At 43.5% G+C, this 20,578-nt stretch overlaps 1 long non-coding RNA gene across 1 annotated transcript in view; it reads left to right on the forward strand.

Annotated features, from left to right (window-relative positions):
* Nucleotides 1–11,060, forward strand: part of LOC138528414 (uncharacterized) — a 384,004-nt gene extending 372,944 nt beyond the window's left edge. Inside the window, exon 2 of the long non-coding RNA XR_011284137.1 lies at nt 6,272–11,060. This is a non-coding gene — a long non-coding RNA (uncharacterized lncRNA). The remainder of the gene's footprint in view (nt 1–6,271) is intronic.
* Nucleotides 11,061–20,578: the final 9,518 nt, after the last annotated feature.

Genomic DNA, 20,578 nt, shown 5'->3' on the forward strand with positions numbered 1-20,578 from the left:
AAGGGCTGGAATATTTATGTAGAGGCGAACTGCCTTAGTTATTTAGATCCAAACAAATCTTAAGTGTAGGGAGAACATATAACCGAGGGCATGTGTGTTTATATTAAAAAACACACTTTATCACTATCTTACATTAAAATACATTAAAAAATACTTTGCTGCACATGGGAAAGATACATGACAAATACAAATGTTAAACACATTTCATTGTTTCCAATATTTAATCTCAGATCAACCATCATCAAATCACAACCGTGTATTTTACAAATAGAATGTTCTGTGAGTGTTGGAACCAATCAACACCAAAGACTAGCCATATACAAATTAGACACACTGTGTTTGAGCTTCACAGGAGTAGATGCAATGGAGCTCTCTTTGCTATAGAAAGCCTTCATCAGTACAGCCTTATTCGTTTGGACCAGAGAATGGGAACACCCACGTGTTCAATCATAATTAATGGCTCTTACAAAATGAAAGATCATGGCAATCTTGATAATAGTCTCATATTCCTTTCTAGACTGATGTGGCGTTTGTTTCTGGAGCACTTTGAGTGTGCAACCTTTTTATTTTGGCCAGGTTGTCCAGTGTAATATTTAATCGATGATGCCTGCCATAACAGTAATGGAGATGCTTGCGTCACTCCAGTGCTCCTTTTACTGGTCACTGGGTGTGTGTGAAATAGTCCCTGGTTATAAGCGGCGATACACTGTTCTAATTTGATGGTGATTGATCTTAGATCTTAGAATAAATATTGTTTTTGGAAATAATGAAATGTGTTTTGTATTTTTCATATATATTTTCCATTTGCAAAATCGTATTTTAAAACAAATTATTTGAATGTAAGATTTGTTTTAAATATAAACACACATGCCCTCAGTGATATGTTCTCGCTACACTTAAGATTAGTTTGGCTCTAAATAATGAAGGCAGTTTCTACTTAAATATTCTAGCCCTTAGAAATTATTGTTGGTCTGATTGTAGTTCCTGGGTAGCCAGCGCTGAGTTCTCAGGTCCCTCATTTGTAGTTACCTATAATAGTATAACATGAACCATTTAATATAACTAAATAGGGTGACTGTAGAATTATTAGGAAGATGGCCTGAACTTACATCACTGATGGAGAACTGGTTAATTGGCAGGGGCCAGATAAGTAATCCACCCCTAAGCTGACCCTCACTAATAAAGGTACATTTAATAATTCTATTTAAGCTTTAATCTTCATCAGTGAGAGTTTAAGACTCTGTATCATCTCCATTGTAAAAGCATTAATGGTATCACCAAGACAAGAAGTAGAAGTTCACGAGATGAGTCATTTCAAATTGAAAATCAGAGCAGTGAAAGAGACTTGTGAATTTATAGGGCTCAGAAAGTATGTAGGAAATGGACTTGGGTCTATTGTTCGAACAAGCATGCAGTATGAACAGAATGCTGCGCTTTGCAATGCTTGCACTATTACCATATTGAACATGCTCTGAACTCTAAAAACAAACAAGCATCAATGTTGTCTGTCTTTAAATTGGGAAAGTATTTTTTTGATTCCTTGTATGCTCATAGCTGCGTAGCATTTAGTCAGCAAAGTCACAATTTCCAGGGTCAAACCTTCTTCTACGCAAACCTAAAACACTACAAGAACACTCCCCCATCTACTCCTATTTCTCCACAAAGGGCTCACAGGCCTCCATCTTAATAGCCTCTCAATCGCATCTCAGGCAATGCAGTAGAAATAATTATACATCGTTGCATTATTAAGTTTATAGTAAACATAAAATGTTCATGGGAATTAAGGTTACTGAGAATTACCTAATGGACTCATCATGTGCTTGAACTATACACCTAGATGCTCATTACAAGTTTCCCAGTATCCCGCTGGTAATTCCGACAGGATACCGGGAAACCGCCCTTACTGTTTCTGCCATCTGATAACCCAGTATTACTGGCATATTGCTGGTGGCGGAGACATCAGTAAGTTCCCATTCCATGGAGCCTGATAGAGCTCCATGGGATGGGATTGCCGGAATGACCGGCACAGGTAGTACCAGTGCCCATCATTCCGGCATTTCTTTGCTGGTAGAGGCCTGATCTGCTGGCAGGTCAGGCCTGCCGGTAGATCAGAGCCCCATCGGCAAACACGGTTTACCCAGTCCAATATAAATACTGGTTCCGATATTACCAGCAATTTTGCCTGCATTTTTACTGGACGGGGGATCATAGAATTGTAAATACTTTTGTGAAATTCTCCTTCTTGTGCTCACTAAATCAGAAAAATACAATTCAGCAGCATATAATGAAAATACTCTGTTAGATAGCTCAGTAATTTGAGTTAATGGCCTGCATGTCACTGATTTGCATTCCGTTAGGACTGACCTAGCCTTTCATCCTTCTGAGCTTGATAAATTGAATGATATTACATTGGAAAATAGAAACTTTTGTTGTCCATAGCACCAAAAACATCAAAGAAGGTGGTAGCAATAACTATGTCAAGTTCTATGATTGATGTATTACTAAACAACAGGTTTACAAGGGAATTATGGCTACTGAGAATGATCTATAGAACTCACCCTGTGCTTGAACTTCAAAGATTCTCCTTTTAGCCCATAAGGTGAAACTCTCACACGTTCACTCAGAAAAAATACAATTCAGAAACCCATACTCAAACCTTACTTCACCAAAAGCCAAACTAAATGATACTTTATTCCGACAGCATGCCATAAAAGTACATAAAAAGTACATAATAAAAAGCAACAATACAGGAAATTATCAAAGACAGTGGCCCTCATTATGACATTGGCGGTAGCTGTGGCGGTAAATACCGGCAGTCATGAATTTTCCGGTGCCCGGGAATTGGCAATTACCAGGGCATTACAGCCCTGGCAGACCTGGTATTTGCCCATTCCCGGGCGCCAGAAAATATTAGTCCCCATTCCAATTTCAGTCCCATTGGACCTGGCAGGAGGTAAGGCACCCGCGAGCAAGACTTGTAGTTTGCCGGTCCGGTGATAACAGTACAGTAACAGTACTGTCAACTTTACCGGTATCGTTGTTACCGGACTGGCAACCTTATAATGAGGCCCAGTAACACAAAACATTAAAACCGTTACAATGATTTATAAACATTCTGATATATATAACATCTTCAAGTAGAATAGTAACACGTATGTTACTACGTTAAAAAACAAATTGTTTTGCTTTTGAAGCAGATCTATCCATCTATCCATTTGTTTTCCATATACTTTAAAGATACAGTGGTGGCCTCACAAATTAACAACCTACTCCACAGAAAATGCAAATGCGTTCCTAAAATAAATCATCTTATAAGAAATACCAAGAATATTATAATCTGTGATCTAAAAACTCTAATTTAAAAGGTTAAAATCACAATCCACTGACTGGAGTTAAACTTAGATCGGAAAAGAGTAAATAATATTCTGATATTTTGCTATTAACTTAACGATTACATTTGTTTTCTCAAAAAGACTGTTACAATCGCTGTTGACAATAACAATGTTGGCAGTATGAGGACTTCTCTATATTGAAAGCACACAATTTGTTAGTTTGCTCCTCATACCATTCCGCACTGTTTCACCAATCTGCATAGTTACCTGTTAGGACTCTCCGGATATTAATGGCTACATGTCATTTGTACACCCCACCACCTCCCCTCGATTTTAGACCCTTCACGCATGAGACGGTTACCTGAAATCAAAAAACTCTTGGAAACCACGTTTCAAGTTCCTAGAAACACCATTTCCGGGATATTTGCCCCACAGCGCACTGCACCACGCCAGTGTGAGGCGACAGGTGGGGAGAGCGCACAAAAGGTGCCAGTATGCTGCAGCACACCAACTCGCACCTCCCATCCGCGTCTGCTCTGGGATATGTCATCTAGCCACACGTGCCCTTTCTCAGTGCAGTTCACTTCAGAGTCAAAAGCACATCAAGCGATAAGCGACTCAGAACAGCGACCTACAGTATCATTGATTCGCAATAATTAATGAGAGTGTTATCATGTCTGTTTACAGAACCCGTGCAGAGTGTGGGTATTTTTTGCTAGTTAATAATAATTTTAAAAAGTCAGGAATGTCTATATTTCTTGAAATTATGACCTTCAGGCTGGGAGCATAGCTCAGGGGCAACACGTTTGTCTTGGAAGCAAGACAATGCATAGCAACACAGATTTGAATCCCGGGCTCACACTTAGAAACTGGTCCCTGATAGTGTTATAAATGAACAATTATAATGGAACCTTAAATCCCACTCAAGAATATGTTCTTACTGATGTAAAGTATTCTGCCCACTATAAAGTCCCATATAACAGCTCCAATTATGTAGTTAGTAGAAGCATCACATAAGCAAATATGACTGAAACCCTGTCAATTATACATTATGACATGTCATACAAAATTAGATATGTTGGGCCTCATTGTAAATTTGCCAGTTAATTAGAGGTAAGGCTGCTGATTTACTACCACAATTGCTTACTCTAACTGCCACTTGGCTCCTTGGATTTACCACGGGATTATGAATGGTGGCACTGTGGTGTTAGTCCCCATTTTCGGGACTCCATCTGTATTTATTGCAGATTCACTGTGAGCGGTAGGTAATTCCTTTTGGTAAATCTGATTCATTTTTTTCTCTAAGAGTATTGTTTGGCAAGGTTGCCTTTTGCCTCCTCTGCTTTTTGTGTTTTACATTGTAGCAATCACCCCCACTTAACGGGGTGTACAGGAGACAGACCTGAGCAAAACAACGGCATCTGCAGAACCGTTACCAACAGTGTATGCCTCCCCTAAGTAGGGGTTATTGCTATTCGCACACTGAGGGTACGTCCAGGGTGAGAATATATAGATAGATATATATATTTTAACTGGAGATGGAATCTGTGCACATTGTGGAAGCCCAATCTCCATTAAACAAAAAAGAAAACAAGATGGCTGCAGGCATATTAAATAGAAAAGGCACTGAAACCCTTTTCTAATTCTATGGGGAACACCGGGACCAGAGCACAATGCTCTGATTCAGTCCGTAAGTGGAGAGAGGGGAGGTGTGTGGGGGAAGGGTGTGGTATGTCTTGAGAATGGGGGAGAGGATGCATGGATGTGGAGGCAGCAGTGAGGTGCTCCCTTTTGCCTCCCCCAAATCAAGATTGCAGCACCCAGGGAAGGACTTCACTGACTGGAGAAAGGCAGATGGTACACAATGTGTTCTCCCCTGTTTTTTCAGCCACCTGATTGGCTGAGCACCCTTCTCCAGATGTGAATGCACTGTTGGGTAAAGGGTTGTGTGAGGATAATGGTTTGTGTGGAATCCATGAACCAGGTGGGCTTGAAACCTAGTGTAAGTGTGTTATGTATATGGCGGATATAAATGTTTTAGGTATAGATGAGTTTTAAGTGTCATGGATTCAGAGCATGCAGCAAGATTGTATGAGGTATTAAACTCGAAAATGAATGCTGAAAATAAATGATCTTCCTGTATGGGGAAGTAGGTGCCTCACCTAAATGACATGTAGTTTCTGGAGGAGCTAAATTTGATGCTTTATGTGGTGTGCCAAAACCCCCCATTTTCACCACTGATGAATGTCTTGTTGCTTTTAATAACATTGAGGAGAAGGAGTTCCTGGCCTGAAGTTGGTTTTAATGTTATTTTTTGTTATTAAACACTTTGGGCCTCATTACGAGTATGGGGTAGCCATGCCATTAATAAGGGCATGGCTGCCTCAATACCCGGTTCCTCCAATGAGGACTTACCGGGCTATTCCACTCTTGGAGGACCCGGTAAATCCTCATTGGAAAAACCCACCCCATTCCCATTTGAGCCCCCAAAGGGCTCAATGGGAATGGGGAGGGAGCTAATAACGGGCCTGTTAATAACGGGCCAGTTATTAGCTCCCTGGTCCTCTCGCGGGACCTGCTAAGGACGCCTGGTTTTACCAGGCATCCTTACCGGCTCCTACAAGGGAACCTCGTAATAGGGCGTCCCGTAATGAAGGGTGCCGGTCCTGTACCGGCACCCTTTATTACGGGAGCGCCATGGCCGTAATGAGGCCCTTTGAATTAGTTTTCTCTGACAAGCCGGCTTTTTTGTTAGATACTTTCTTGAGAGAGATGTAAAGAAGTTAAAATATGTTTATTCTAATGAAAATAGTCACAGTATGTTTTAATTTACCCTACAGACTAGCAATGTTTTCACAAATGTTAACTGAACATGATCTGTGTGCTAAGGGAAATAATATATGGCAGCATTTTAAACTTGTTCTTTTTCTTGTTCTTAGTAAACCTTATATTGAACCAGTCAGAGCCTACCCACCACAAGACGGAGGTCTGGAAGATGGTTTCCAAACGTTGCCTCCTGAATACACAGCAGGAGCAGGAACAGTGCTGGATTGCAGTCCATGGGGTTCTTCCAGTAAGACATGCACTCGTCCGAAGACCACTGGCTCACAGTGCAGTTTGTAAGAGTAATGGCTCTGTTGAGTAGGAATCTGCAAAGCACCTGATGTGCCATCAACTCTATTCACAAAGAGTATGCCAGAAAGCTGGAAGAGAATTGAAGAAATATTTACCATGGAGTGACGTCACGGTTGTTATTGTGATCTGTGGAAGAAAAACTTGAAACTGGAAATTGGTTTAGTGGATCACATTGTGGGATTTTTTGTATCCTGTGCTACAATCCCGTAACAAGCTGGTGTTACATAATGCAGTTTTAACAACAAAGCTGACTCGCTGCATGGAAAAGAGGTGAATACTGGATTACTTCCTATGCGATGTGAGAAAGCATGGATTTCAGTAGGCATAAAAAACTTGGAAAGAAGACCGTACTTGAATGTTTGATCTAATAATGACAGCAATTTGATTATCAACACTATGTTATCAATTGATCTTACTGTTCCAAAGACTATAGTTCCAGATTTCGAGTCCCGTGTAGGAATTTTCTTTTTTATGAGATGGCAAAACAGATGAAACTATAAGTTATTTATGGTGATTTTCGTTGGTTGGAGAAGATAGCAGTTTCCATTCTTATGTGCAGGAAATGAAGAGCTGGAATGGATCTTGAGGAATAAACAGTACTACAGTACTTCACACCACTCATTTTAAATATTAGATAGGTTACACGAAGATCTCAAGAGAATGTCTTGTGCGCATTTCATATGCAGCAGTACGGCTACTCCCCCTTCATACAATTACAAATTCCAAATGGCTCCTCAGAATTGTATTTACCAGGAATCGTATTATAAAACACTTCTGTTAAAAAAAAGATATATCACTGATAGACCAAACTATAATATTATACTCTAGCCGTAAACTTGTTACGTTAACTTCTTTCATTAGAAGATCAACAAAAAAGTGAGAGAAGATAGAATAAAATAGAATAACATTGTCCATTGGTAATGTGTACTATGTGGCAACTACACCGTGGCGCTGTGCTGGTCTTAATGACATAGCTAGAGTCTTTCTCAGTGGCTTGGGCCTAGCTCTCATTGTGTTATTGTATCAGACTATTTACCATTTAAGATGTCTACCATGCTTTATAACATTGCTTGCATTTGAGGATGCATGGCTGGCAGCACCCCAAACCAGCATAGTGCATAAGCACTTTCTCACTTCCTTTGTTTTTTAAAGGAGTGTCAGGAAAGGGTAGAACATAATTACTGTATAAGGGTTACACCCTCTATGACAAAGTACTCTGCCTAGCACTGTGGAAAATCAGAAGAGTGGCTCAGGATGCCGAGGGCCTCCCAAAGTCAGTGGATGGTGAGCTTGGGTGTTCTATGGTGTACTCTCCCTTAGTTTGTGTCACTCAGAAGGGGACAGTCACAAGTGGGCCACAGCCACACTCAACCCAGAAGAACCTTAACACTATGTCCCTGGAAGAGAGCCCAAAAAGTGAGGTGTCCGGTAGACACTCTTGGTCTTGCAACATCCTAAAACAACCTCCTTTGAGTTTCATGAGGTTGGGAGCTGTGCTCCCAAAAAATGTAAATGTGTACACTTGTTGAACGACCATAAACTGCATGGAAAAAGCAGGAATAGTCGAGGAAGCACCCTGGCCCTCTTAAAGTGAACTTACCTTCCCAAAAGTCAAGCATAGCCTTGTCCCAACCACAAGCAGCTCCCCTGCCCCACCATACACATAAACCCATACACACACACACTATACAGACACCTTCCAGCATTGTCACCAGAGTTGATATAGGCTTATATACTTAAGCTGGCTCCTTAGTTTTGTTCTGACCCACTGGAAGCTGGGAGACACAGCTAATTACAACCTGCAAACACTTGGGAAACACAGGTGCAAGCCCTCAGCCAAAGTCCCACTCAGGAGAACGTTTTTTTCCTATATAAGGCAGATAGCCCTGATGTGTAGGTTGTTGGAGTAGGTTGTGGCTGGTAGTTGGATGACATTTGAGCACATAACAAGGACTGAGGAGGAGCAGCAGCTTCTGGAAGCAAGAAGGGAAGAAGGAGCCAGGAGGAAGAGGTGAAGAGTTGAGGATGCAGTGAGGTTAGGAGGAAGTGATAAGAGATTGCAGGAGGAGGCAACCTCAGGAGAAGGTGGTGAGAGTTTGGAGTAGGTGGTAAAATCCAGAGGAGCTCGGGAGAGTTTGGAGGCAGAGACAGTATCAGAGGAGGTGGTAGAGAGTTGGTGGAGGTGGTAACAATAGGAGGGGGTGACAGGAAGAGCAGGAGCAGGTATGTATGTGGAGGCCATGTTTGCCCAAGGCAGGTGTAACGGATAGGAGGAAGCATGAGACCCAGCAGGGAGATCAGAAAAGTGAGCATTCGAGAAGCAAGAAAGACCCAGACTGTTACCCAGAAGGAGGAGCTTGGGGTCTAGAGAGTGGTAGTGGGAACTCCTAGCTCTAATTTAATGCTCTTGAGAAGTTGAGTAATACTTCAAGTTTGCGGAGACACAGAAATGCTTCAAGCAGAGGGCCCAATGAGCTGATCCAAACATTGACTTGGTGGACACTTAAGTTGTCATGGCCTCGGGACCCAGGAAAGCCTGCATTTAGGCTTTTAGAAAATGAGATGTGACCTCCCTGGGACAAGTGGGTGAGATATTTGGTTTGGTTATCCTGAGGACTATTTCATTTGATATATTTGTTTTTCTGTGTACCCAGAGATGTTTGTTCGTCCCTCCCGGCCCTCCATGACACCCCCTTAAAGTTTATTTTGTTGTTTTTTTCTGTGTGAGAATTGTGAATCACCGATATTCAGACAGGGCGTTGGTGGGGTGTATCAAACTCACAATGTCTTCAGTTAAGTGACCATATTTTCAATGAAAACAGTCTGATTAGAGAACATGCACAGCAAGCTGTACACTATCCTACTCTTCTTAACTCAGAGGGACCTAAACAAGTATTGTCTGTCCTTTTACAGCACTATTCCTACCACAAACAAAGCATTTCTAGTAACCAGAGTGTTTCAAATCACAAACACTTACCAGAGGTGATAGAATTCACCAGGAATCATGATTGTAAGCATTATGGCTAAAGAGGGGGTATCTAAAACATTATCAAATATTAAATGTCTGAGAGGACATTGCCATCACCTGCATTCCTGTAGATGATTGTTAATATAGTGGGCAAAGGTAGAACAAAAGAATAGTGAAAATCGCTGATAATCCATAACTCAATGCATAGACCAGTGCTACTTGTGCTACTGAAACTCACGTGTGCATTTGCCCCAGCACCCACCACAGTGGAAGCCCGAGGTGGGCCTTCCATCCATATGGCTGCTCGGTGTCCATTGCCAGTGACATGCCGTAAAGGTCAATGGACTTGCCAATCGATTTTTCACATTTCTACCCTTACTGAAGGGTGCAAATGTAAAAACAACATAGAAATGCTCAATCTTTGCCTGGTAGTGTCATCTGGGGCAGAGCAATGGAGGCAAAAGGCCACTAGTGGAATTGTGCTTTGAGCAGTATCTGGCATGGGTAAGTGGATACTCATTTAAGAATCAGGGATGCATTCTGGGTTCTGCGATGACACATGGAAGTACAGAAAAACATTTGTGAATTTGGCCCATTGATGTGTGCAATGTATCAATGCACAGATTGATGTGTAGGTGCCCTCACACAATAAGCCATGGGTTTGATTTTAGGGGGGGCAGGGGTCTTTGCCCCCCCCAACTTTCATGGCACACCATTTTGTCCCCATTCATTTGGCTGGGGCACCTTTTCTTCAGATGTCATACCCCTCTCCCCCCCCCCCAAAATTTTCAGCAAAGTTACTCCACTGCAATAAGCATACACATAAATAAGCCCTGGAATCATCAGGGCCCTACATTTCATACATAGGTGCCTGGAGAGGGAAGACCGTGACATGAACCCTATGCAAAAGAGACAACAAACCTATTAAAGAATTTAAAAGTGTTCATGTTTGCATGATATTCCTTGATGCTTTCACATCCCTGTGGAGTCCCCCTGGGCATCATCAACTCACTGTGGATGTTTAATGCATATGTAAGACCATTGGCAGACCTAATGACATTCTTTACAACCAAATGTTTAAAATGCCCGTGGCTGAGTATCACATCTTGCAGAAGATTTCAATGAAGGACATAGGAAAAAAATATATAACCACCTTCTGCACCTGATTGAATGATTGGACAATAGTCAATAACCTGTGATTAAATGCTGAGAAGATGGAGATCACCTCCTTCAGAACTCTAGATCCTAGGGAGCAGCTTCTCAAAAACTCATTGAGATGAGCAATGAGCAATGGCCCAACAACGCACTTGCACCATCACGCATATCATTGCTGCACATGCATTTTCAAAGAAAACACCAAACAATGCCCGTGAAGAAGAGAGCGCAAAATTGTTGTGCAAAAGATTCCAAATAAGTGGACATTTATTGATGTATCTGAGTTGCACATGTGTCTGGTGCATTCTGTCTTATGTATATCTTTTTAGTGCAAATAATTGGAGTCCATTTTTAACTTCAGCTGTGTGATGAGTCTACTGTGTAATGTGCATCACTTCCCATGGGGATAGAGGTATACCATTTAGATGTCTCAGGTGGTAGTTTTGCATTAAATTCAGTAATGTTGTTGAGCGATGTCTATAACTGTGTTGATGAAGAGTAGGATTATGGATTTGATTAACTTTGTCGTGTAAAAACTGTCTGTATGATTGCTTGACATTGACAGCCACATGGAAAGTGTTCTGCTTTCTTATGTCATCTCATCCTTCTGACCATCAATACTGCAAAAGGCTGAACCTCTGAAATGCAGTCAAGATGTGCATGGGCATCATGTATTGCCAGAAAATCTCTGAGGACACTTGCATGTCATGTACACTCACTGGCCAGTGGCCTAATCAAGTGGCAGCCAGCTATCAGTGTGCTCAAAATGACTCAAACCGTTGGGCTAAAGCATAGTACCGGTAGTTGTAGCTGTCAGATGTAGCTCAATAATATTTAGCATTCGCTGACATGATTATGTTGTGTGCATCACACATGATCCGCACATGCACGGAATCGCAGGGTCTCTTATTTCTGTACATGTGCTCCATGGCCACTGGGTATGAGGACCACATGGGTGCAATCAATGGAACTGCACACTCACAGGACCATCCTATTCATAAAATGCCCTCACTATTCCTGACCTGATGCATGTATAATGAGGCATGACTATATAAACACTGGCAGATGCAAGGACCACATTGAGGACCTTGGTACAGCTTGTGGCTGTGAAGATTATGCAATCACTACTGTGATAAAATTGGTCCTCTGGAGGGAGCCTCTGGCAAAGAAGTGCGTGACTGATAGCACAGCATAGCAGCAGGATGCCTATCGGATCAGCTTTTTTGGGGAATGTGAGCCTGTCTCAGTGCCAGGCCTTACTGTGTTTGCCTGTCGGTGTTCTAGATGCTAGAGGTAAGGCCTGTACTTCCTTGAACCTACCCTGTTCAGAGTGGAATTGCAACACACTCTGAATAGCGGGGTCTCCAGAACAATAGAAGAAAACTGAGAAAAAAGGAAAAACTGGAAAAAACCTCCATGCATGACTTGCTGGAAGAGCATGTGGATACCGGCTTGTAGAATTTCAGGAGTCCTAATGAATCTTCGCCAGATAAGATGAGAAGAAGAAGGATCAAAAAGTAGAAGAAGCTCCGAAGACAATGAAGGTGGAAACAGACCACGCAAGCAGTGAAGAATGAGGGAAGGGTGAGAATCCAAAAGGGCAAGCAATGAGCAGGAACCTGAAGACAAAGGAGGGAAATGCAGAGAAAATAGGCAGAGGAAGAAGATCAGGATGAATACTCACAGGAGCAACAAGGGCAAAGCATCCGCTCAACAGAAACACAGAGCGTTGAGACAGACCAGAACAACAGCGAGAAGGTGAGATATCTTCTGAGATTGAGTACTGTGGCCACGTAACATGTGCGCATATGCGTTGGCTATCTTGCGATGGGCGGCGTTTGCCACCTCCGCAGCTTGGTTTTCAAGCACCTGCAGGGTAAATCATGACAACATCTCTCTGTGCTGCATTCTAGGTGAAATTGTCTTTTTAGAAAGATCTTTTCACCAAAAGATCATTTAGAAAGACTGCTCCATCACCACACGGAGCAGTCTTTTTAAATCGGACTGTCACGCCACTGCCGCACACAAGTGCATGCAGGGGCTGACAGGCTCTGTGGGACCTGGAAGCGGACGGTGAGGAGGACGGGTAAGTGTGTGTGCGCGTGTGTGTTGGTGTGTGTGTTGTGTGTCTGGCTGTGTGGTGGTTGGGGGGAGTCTTGGTTAGGGAGGGGGCTGAGAGATTTGAGAGAAATCCTGCAGGAGGGTGGGGGTGGTGGGGTGTGCAGTGGAACAAAGCGGGTCTCTGGGAGTGAAACCCACCAAATAAAAAATAAATAAAAAAAACTCATTGTAAAGATCTCAAGCGAAAATGAGCATTACAATGCCGGTTTTAAGAGCAAAAGGAAATCGGTCATTCTAAATCGGTCTTTTTCACTTGAGAGCTTTAAAATTAGATCATTTCACATAGAACCCTTTGCTGGGCTTCTATACTGTGTGGTTGGTTTTTATTGAGTGGCACTGTTTGCTTCTTTGATTGGACAAATCAGTTTCACTCTTTTATCGGCCACTTGCTCCACAATATGAAAAAGGAGAACATGTTGAAGACCATATTTTAGAGCCAATCAGCTGGTCAGCTTTTGTGAATCAGGATTTTGGTGCATTTCTGCTCACTTTCTGTGGTAAATACTCCTTTGCATGCTTAATTTAGCATTTTCTGCATGCTTTCCACCAACTTTGCACACCTTTTGTACACATGGTGTATTCCTTTTATAAAGTAGCACATATCTGAGATGCACACTTCTGTGAATAAGGTGCATCTATTTCTCACCCATTTGTTGCACATGTGTGGTGCATCTCAGTTTTGCACACTTTTTTATTTTTTAGAATCTCGACCCTAGGTCTTTTCCTTGCAGATGGCCAATCAACAGTGAATCACAGCCAAAAAACTAATTTGAAAACTAAAACTTGTGCCAATTCCAAAAATCTCATATCATATATCACACTAATGAACCTCTTAGCACAGAAAGTTCACTATCAAATGCATATGATCAAGAAAACCATCTCCTATTTTCAAATGCCTCAGAAAATCATAGTGAGACCATGGTTCTGTCAGAGCTGGAATAATCAATACAACACATGTGGGCCTCAGTAAAAACCTGATCCACCACCTACAGCCTCTATATAACAAAGTGGCTAGGATGAATTTCACCTAAACCCCTGGGATATGATCGCCCCATCTTTATGTTCTCCCCATTGGCTCCTCCTCGAATAAAGGAACGTACAAGACACCATGCATCACTAATGAAGGTCCGTATAACACAGACCCCAGCTATCTCAACTGAAACATAAGCAAGCATGTCGCTAAGCAGAACCTTGGATGTTACACACACAACCTGCTGACTACTCCAACGATCGAGACGAACATATACAGAGGTTGAACCTTGCTGTTGTGTGCTCTAAAATCTGGAATAACCTGCCCTTTGACATGAGAGCACAGCTGTTTGACGATATGCAAAAGAAAATCTAAATCCTGGCTGTTCAATCAGGTCCCCGGCCACTAGCATAGCCCATACATGTATTGGGCTGTTTAAGCAATAAACCCGAGCAGGGGGAGCATCACCGATCTGGTAATGCCCCACTGCATCAGTTACAGGTCTGAGCAAAGCAAGAGCCTTTACAATAGCCCCAGGGTATTACCAGACCAGTAATGCTGCCCCTGTGAGGGATTTATTGCTATTAGTACCCAGCACGTGTGCCAGGGTACTAATAGTGTTTTTATCCTGAGTTAAGAAACAACGTGTTTGCTGTTTCTCAGAGCAAGATCAAAACTACAAATCAAGATGGCCACCATGAATCGGGGAGAAGGGAACTACATGTTGTCCCTTCTGCCTTCCCATGTCGGCCTTTGTCAGACCGGGGATGCGCCAGGAACACTAGTGTTCCCACTGCCTACAGGGGACCGGAAGTGCAAGGTAAGTGGCGTGGCAGTGGGGGGGGGGAGTTGGTAATGTGGAAGTGGGTGTGGGGGTAAAGGGCAGTGAACACAGGGAGAGTGCAGTTTGGCAAGTGAATATGGCGGCCTCCCACTCTGAGGACGCTCGGTGTGGGTTCTTTACCGGTGTGGGAAAGACCCTGTTCGAGCCTCCCGATTGGCTGGGAGACTGCCACCCCCCCTCCCATCGGGTACTCATTTCTCAAAGATCGTAGCTCTGCGGTACTAACTTGTGATTCTTTAGGGCCAAGCCCCATCTGATCTGTTTCCTTCCTTTGCAGGATACCGACACCTATATCAGTATTTGTACAGGTATTCGCCAACCCTATTGGGCTAGAGCAGATGTTACCGAATTCGTAAGCTGCTGTTGGAACCCTGTGTAAGTGTAAAAAGCAGTGATTGTAAGATTGCATGTATCCCTCCTTATCTGTTCCCCACATTCCTATGCTATGCACCATTGGGCTGGAGGTAACATTATGAATTAGGAATATTCACTTTGCACTGTGAATAGTTAATAGGTTTGGTCCCTTTACCCTTCTTTCCCTCTTTACTGCCCATCCCCTTTCACCTGCTTTGGAACAGTTTTCTGAAACTTGGCACATAATTAAAGTAGAAAAATAAAATAAATAGAAGAAATATCATGTTTGCCATTTGGAGCATATCTACTTAATTGAAAGACAGCGCACAAAACACTTTAGGAGAGGAATCTTGGCAAAGAGTGGGGTTTTCTCAGCGAGGCATTAGTGCAACCTTTTATCCGTGGTCCATTTGCTACATACATGGGTTAACTTTGGTACTGTCCAAATCCCAGCTGAGATACGTTGCATTCCCACTATGATGAACTCTAAAACATATAGTATATTTAACGCACAGTGACTAGAAAGCTCTTTGTGGAGACAAGAAACCCCATCAAAGAGTTGCACATTACACGAGTATCTCCCCCATTATATATTCACTCATAGATAATTACTCATAGGTATGTGCAGAGCAGGACAGCGTGAGTTATTTTGTCCTTTATTATTATTTTTTTTTATTTCTCCTTTAATTTCGTTTTTTTGCATTTTAGAGGATCCTGTAAATCTGCATGCAATACAGGACATTTCTAGAATGCTACTATGCTTCTGCAACAGAACATATTTACATTGTATACATTACTGAGGGGCACAGCACATTACTTAAGAAGCCTGGCGCAAGCAGTTAGATCTGACCCTCTGATGAACTTCATATAGAGCTGGTCCTAGTGCAGAAGTAGCTGATAGAGCATTTGCCGGAGTTGACACCCTACTGGGCTCTTTACCTTCAAGAACGGGATATCATTTTTATGCGACACCAAAAGTTGTTAGGTCTTAGTCCTTTCTTTCTGGAGATCAGTTTTATAGAACACAGCAGCTTATTATGTATTATTTCAGAGCTCTTTTAGGGGATCTTATTATTAATCAAGAAGTATTTATGCTGATTTAGAGCTCTGTTAGCAGATCATTTTCCAAGCAGTACAGTCTCTAGCTCACAGCCTTGTCCAGGAGGGCAAAGTGAGTGGGAACTGACACTCTGCATCGGGCACACCGTTCGTATTTCTGAGACCTAGACTTTAGTTGATTGGGGGCAGTATACATTTAGGATCTTGGGCCTTTCCTGCATATGCTGATATTGGTGCCCCCAAAAGGAAGTAATCACTGGTAGTGATTTATGTAGTGTGGCCCCTTGCCAAAATCCTAAACTGGATACATTCAGGACCACACTGCAAGCATTCAGTCAACAGCAAAGACTGGAGCAGTTCAGATGATCACCATCCCTTCATGAGACATAAAACACGAGCTGGTAATGGCTGGCACCACCCTGAATTCCATTCCCTCTCTTGGTGCCACTCCCAGTCTATTTTCGCACCGATCGGGAGGATAGCTCAGGGCAACGACCATCCTGAATTCCATTCCCTCTCTTGGTGCCACTCCCAGTCTATTTTCGCTCAGGGCAACGTGCTCGCCTTGAGAGCAAGACGACACGGAGCACTGCAGGTTCGATCCCCGGGTCCGCGCTCAGAAACCTCTGGGTATTAAGTGCGTTATAAATAACCTATCATATCATATCATCTCTGACCCCCTATGCCCTCTCTCATGGGGCTCCCCAAATCCCTAGCCTCCACAACTCCACCCTCAAAAGAACCCACTCACCTGCCTACTGTCTTCTCCAGTTGCTTTGTGGACACACTTCAGAATGGTCGAAACAGGATAATGACTACTGTTCTGTCACTAGTCTTCCCTTCAGCCATTTTGTTTTGTGGTTATTTGTATAGGAAATTGGGCTCCTGTGATCCCTGCAAAATGATTTCTTCCCTCAAAAAAATAATAGTAGATCCCTGTAAAAATGCATCTATGCTAATAATGTTCATTCTGGCTTTGGCAGGTATCTTGGCTGTTATTGGCCCTAAGCCATCACTTAGGCTTTTGCTTCACTTGAACCTACCAAGTCTCGGGCTGGCAGACCAATAACAGCCAGGCCCACCTGCCAAATACAGAATTAATGCTAATTTATTGACAACAAAGTGATGATTTAAATGGACACCTTTAATGAACATCAAAAACATCAAAAAATTACAGGTTGTTCAAAACAACGCCATCAAAGCTGCCTTAAACATTCGTAGACACAAACACATTTCTACCATTAGGAGAAAAATCCACTGGCTCCCTGTCCAGGACAGAATCAACTTCAAAATCCTCACGCTTACTCACAAATGTATTGCAAACAACGCACCCGCATACCTCAGTAACCTCATCTGCAAAGTCCATTCCAACAGTCATGCGGCTCTCCGTACACCAATCTGCTCAACAACCCCAAATACAGAAGACAGAAAGCAGGAGGATCAAGCTTCCCTACTGTAGCGCCTAAATTGTGGAACGCCATCCCTACAGACCTCAGAAACGACACCTCCTTCTGGTCTTTTAAAAAAAATCTAAAAACCCTACTCTTCAGGTTAGATCTACCGCAGTAGCCATTCAGGCAATGGCCTATTACCTGTACTACTTGTATATATAAATGCATATTGTGCAATATGTAAAAGTTTAACTGTGTTACTATGACACTGCGCAACAAATATCTGTAACCATCTTCATAAGTTTGTAACAGCGCCTAGTTGCCTTGGTGCTTTGAGCGCTTTATAAATGAATGAATAAATAGATAAATAATGATTTTCCACTTAGAATTCCCTAAAATTGTCGACAGCACCAATTGTGGACGGAAAGACAGAATTGGTATCAGGAGCATGTAATCTGACAGTGCTTGTTATTGGAAGCTAGTAGATGGACATGAAGGGCATTTTATTGTTTCCATGGCTCCTGAAACCTGCTTGTCCAGGCAGAAGAATTGGATTTTGGGGGTGCTGAAAATCACACTGATGTTCCATTAATCACCATAATTCCCAACAATTTTAGTCAGGCGGAACCTGGTAGCATCAGAGCCCGAGGTAAAGGTAAGGGTTTCATTGAGTTTCATTGAGTATTCCTAGAGCAGTCTGTATACATTTCATTGTCAAATTCAAGCAAAATGACATTTTTTATGCCCAGGTGAATTTGAGAACTGGCTAGGGAAACATTGCGTAGCATTGTTGTGGTGAGTGTGGAGACATACTTGCACTTGAAATCAGTGCTGCTGGGACAGACTCAAGTAAAGCAGTAGTATTGGTCTGTGGAAGGTAGGTGTCAGGAAGCACCGTCGGGTGTTGCACACGCCATATGGCTTCCATGAATGGAGATTTCATGTACCGTCATCAATTCAGCGGCGGCGTACATAGCGGCCTTCTGCGTACGTTCCAGCACTCCTCAAAGCTGCTTCAGACCTCCGTGCAGGTCTGAGACCGTGCCTGGTTGTTGAGGGTTACTCCCTCATTCAATCAGCCGCATTCGTACCAAGAATACGCAGAGCTACTGCTGGCATCAACCTTCTTTATTCTTACATAATTTTCAACTCCCCTAACGTTCCCCTTGTCCCTCCCCTTCCGCCCTCTTCCCGCCCTGGTGTGTGTGTATTCTTAAAGGGGCTGCATCCCTTTCATTCAGATACAACACCTCCCACATGCTTAACATGAAAGCTGGGGTCACATCTGTTTAATGAGTCTCACCCGTCTCCTCACCATTCTGTGGGGTTTGCCTGGAGACTCTCGACTTTCACCTGTTGCCTCAACCGGGGGGCTTGCATCATCCTCATCTTCTGGGTCTTCAGCGATTGCTTCTGGCACCTCTTGGTCGTCAAGATACAGTCTTTTGAAGAATGACATGTTCCGGGTTATCTCCCCTGGTTCTCCTGTTGCAGTTATCATGGGTCCTTTCATGGCCGTGATGATTAGAGGTTCCGGGTCATAACGAGTGTCCGTTTTCCTTCTCTGAGTCTGTCGTACTAGGGCTGTCTGCCCCACCTCTAGCTGGGTGTCTTTTGCATTCCTTTTTTTGTTGGCCCATTCCTTGGCCTTCGTCTTCATCTCGGCGTCTCATTCCCTTATGGCTGCGTCTTCTTCCGGCGTGTAGTCTTCCCTTTGGGGGATGTGTGTTTGGGGTCGATATCTCACCATTAGTTCTGCTGGCATTTTCCCCGTTGCGTCGTGCCGCGTGTTTCTGTAGCTTCTGAGCATGCCGCAGATGGCCTGTGGTTGAGATACTTGCTCAGTTAGGGCTTTCTGTCTGGTTAGTTTTATAGTGGCCATGAACCGTTCCACCATTCCGTTGGCTTGGGGCCAGAGTGGTGTAACCTTTTGATGATGGAAGCCAAGGTGGTCTGCAAGTTTGGCAAATTTGCGTCCTTGGAACGGTGATCCATTGTCCGTCTTCACGATGTTGGGGATGCCCCATTCACTGAATAGTTCATCTATGATGGGCGCCGTCTCAGAGAATTATGTCGAGGGTGTTTGCTTGATGAAAGGAAACCTTGAATATTCATCAATGATCACGAGCAGGTATCCGCCTTCCTATAGGGGTCCGTAGAAGTCCATTGCAACCTTTTGCAGGGTCTCTCTGGATGTGCCGCTGGCTGTAGGGGACTTGGGTTTGACTTCCTCGCTGCCAGTTGGCAGGGTCTGCAGTGTGCCAGCATGTCTTCCGCTACAATATCCATGTACGGGAACCAAATGTGGTTTCTTAGGATCTTTTTTGTATTCTCAATCCCTCTGTGGCCCTCATGGGCTAGTGCTACTAGTGTCTTCCGTAGATCTTTTGGAGCCACTAGCCTGTTACCCCGTAGTATTATGTCTTGATCAGTGGCTGTCAGTTCCGTGTGTATTTTGGCTAGGCGGTCTAGGTCTTTCTTGTCGGCCCCCTCCCCTCCATTCTTCTTTCCTGGCATTCTCTCCAGTTGTCAGAGCGGGTGAGGCGGATGGCGGCTTTATTTGTCGGTCGGCCTTACTTCATTCATCGAAGATTGCCGTTGAGATTGTTGGTGGCATTGCGTTGGAGGACAGGTATAAAATGTATTCTTCGGCTTCATGGGCTAGGTTGTCATTATTTCCTGTCAGTGGGTGTCTTGATAGGTAGTCTGCCGGGTTGGCTTCTCCTCCAGGTTTGTGGATAATTGTATAGTCATATTCTTGTAATCTTATCCCTCAGAGCTCTATTCGGGGAGGCATTTTCGTCTTGGGGTTCCAGAATATGGAGAGGAGCGCTTGATGGTCATTACGAGGGTGAACTTTCAGCCAAATACAAAGTGGTGGAACTTTTCGCAGGCCCATACAGCTGCAAGGCTTTCTCGTTCAGCTTGGGAGTAAGCCTTTTTCGGTGGGAGATAGGTCGCGGCTGGCATAGGCTACAACTGCATGTCGTGCGTTGTCCTCGGTGTCCGTTTGGGCCAGGATGGCCCCTAGGCCAACTAGGCTGGCATCGACTCTGACGATGGTGTGCCACTCTGGGTGGAAATACGCTAGCTGGCGATGGTTGGCGAGGTTCTCTTTGATGATTGAGAATGCTGTTTGGCAGTGTACGTCCCAGAGGAATGGTTGGTCCTTTTTGAGGCGGATACGGAGCGGGTCAGTGAACGTGGCATAGTTCGGAAGGTAGCATGCACAGTATCCTGCCATCCCTA

This window comes from Ambystoma mexicanum, chromosome 7q (genome assembly GCF_040938575.1).
Source record: "Ambystoma mexicanum isolate Mex_15411 chromosome 7q, UKY_AmexF1_1, whole genome shotgun sequence".
Taxonomy (NCBI): domain Eukaryota; kingdom Metazoa; phylum Chordata; class Amphibia; order Caudata; family Ambystomatidae; genus Ambystoma; species Ambystoma mexicanum.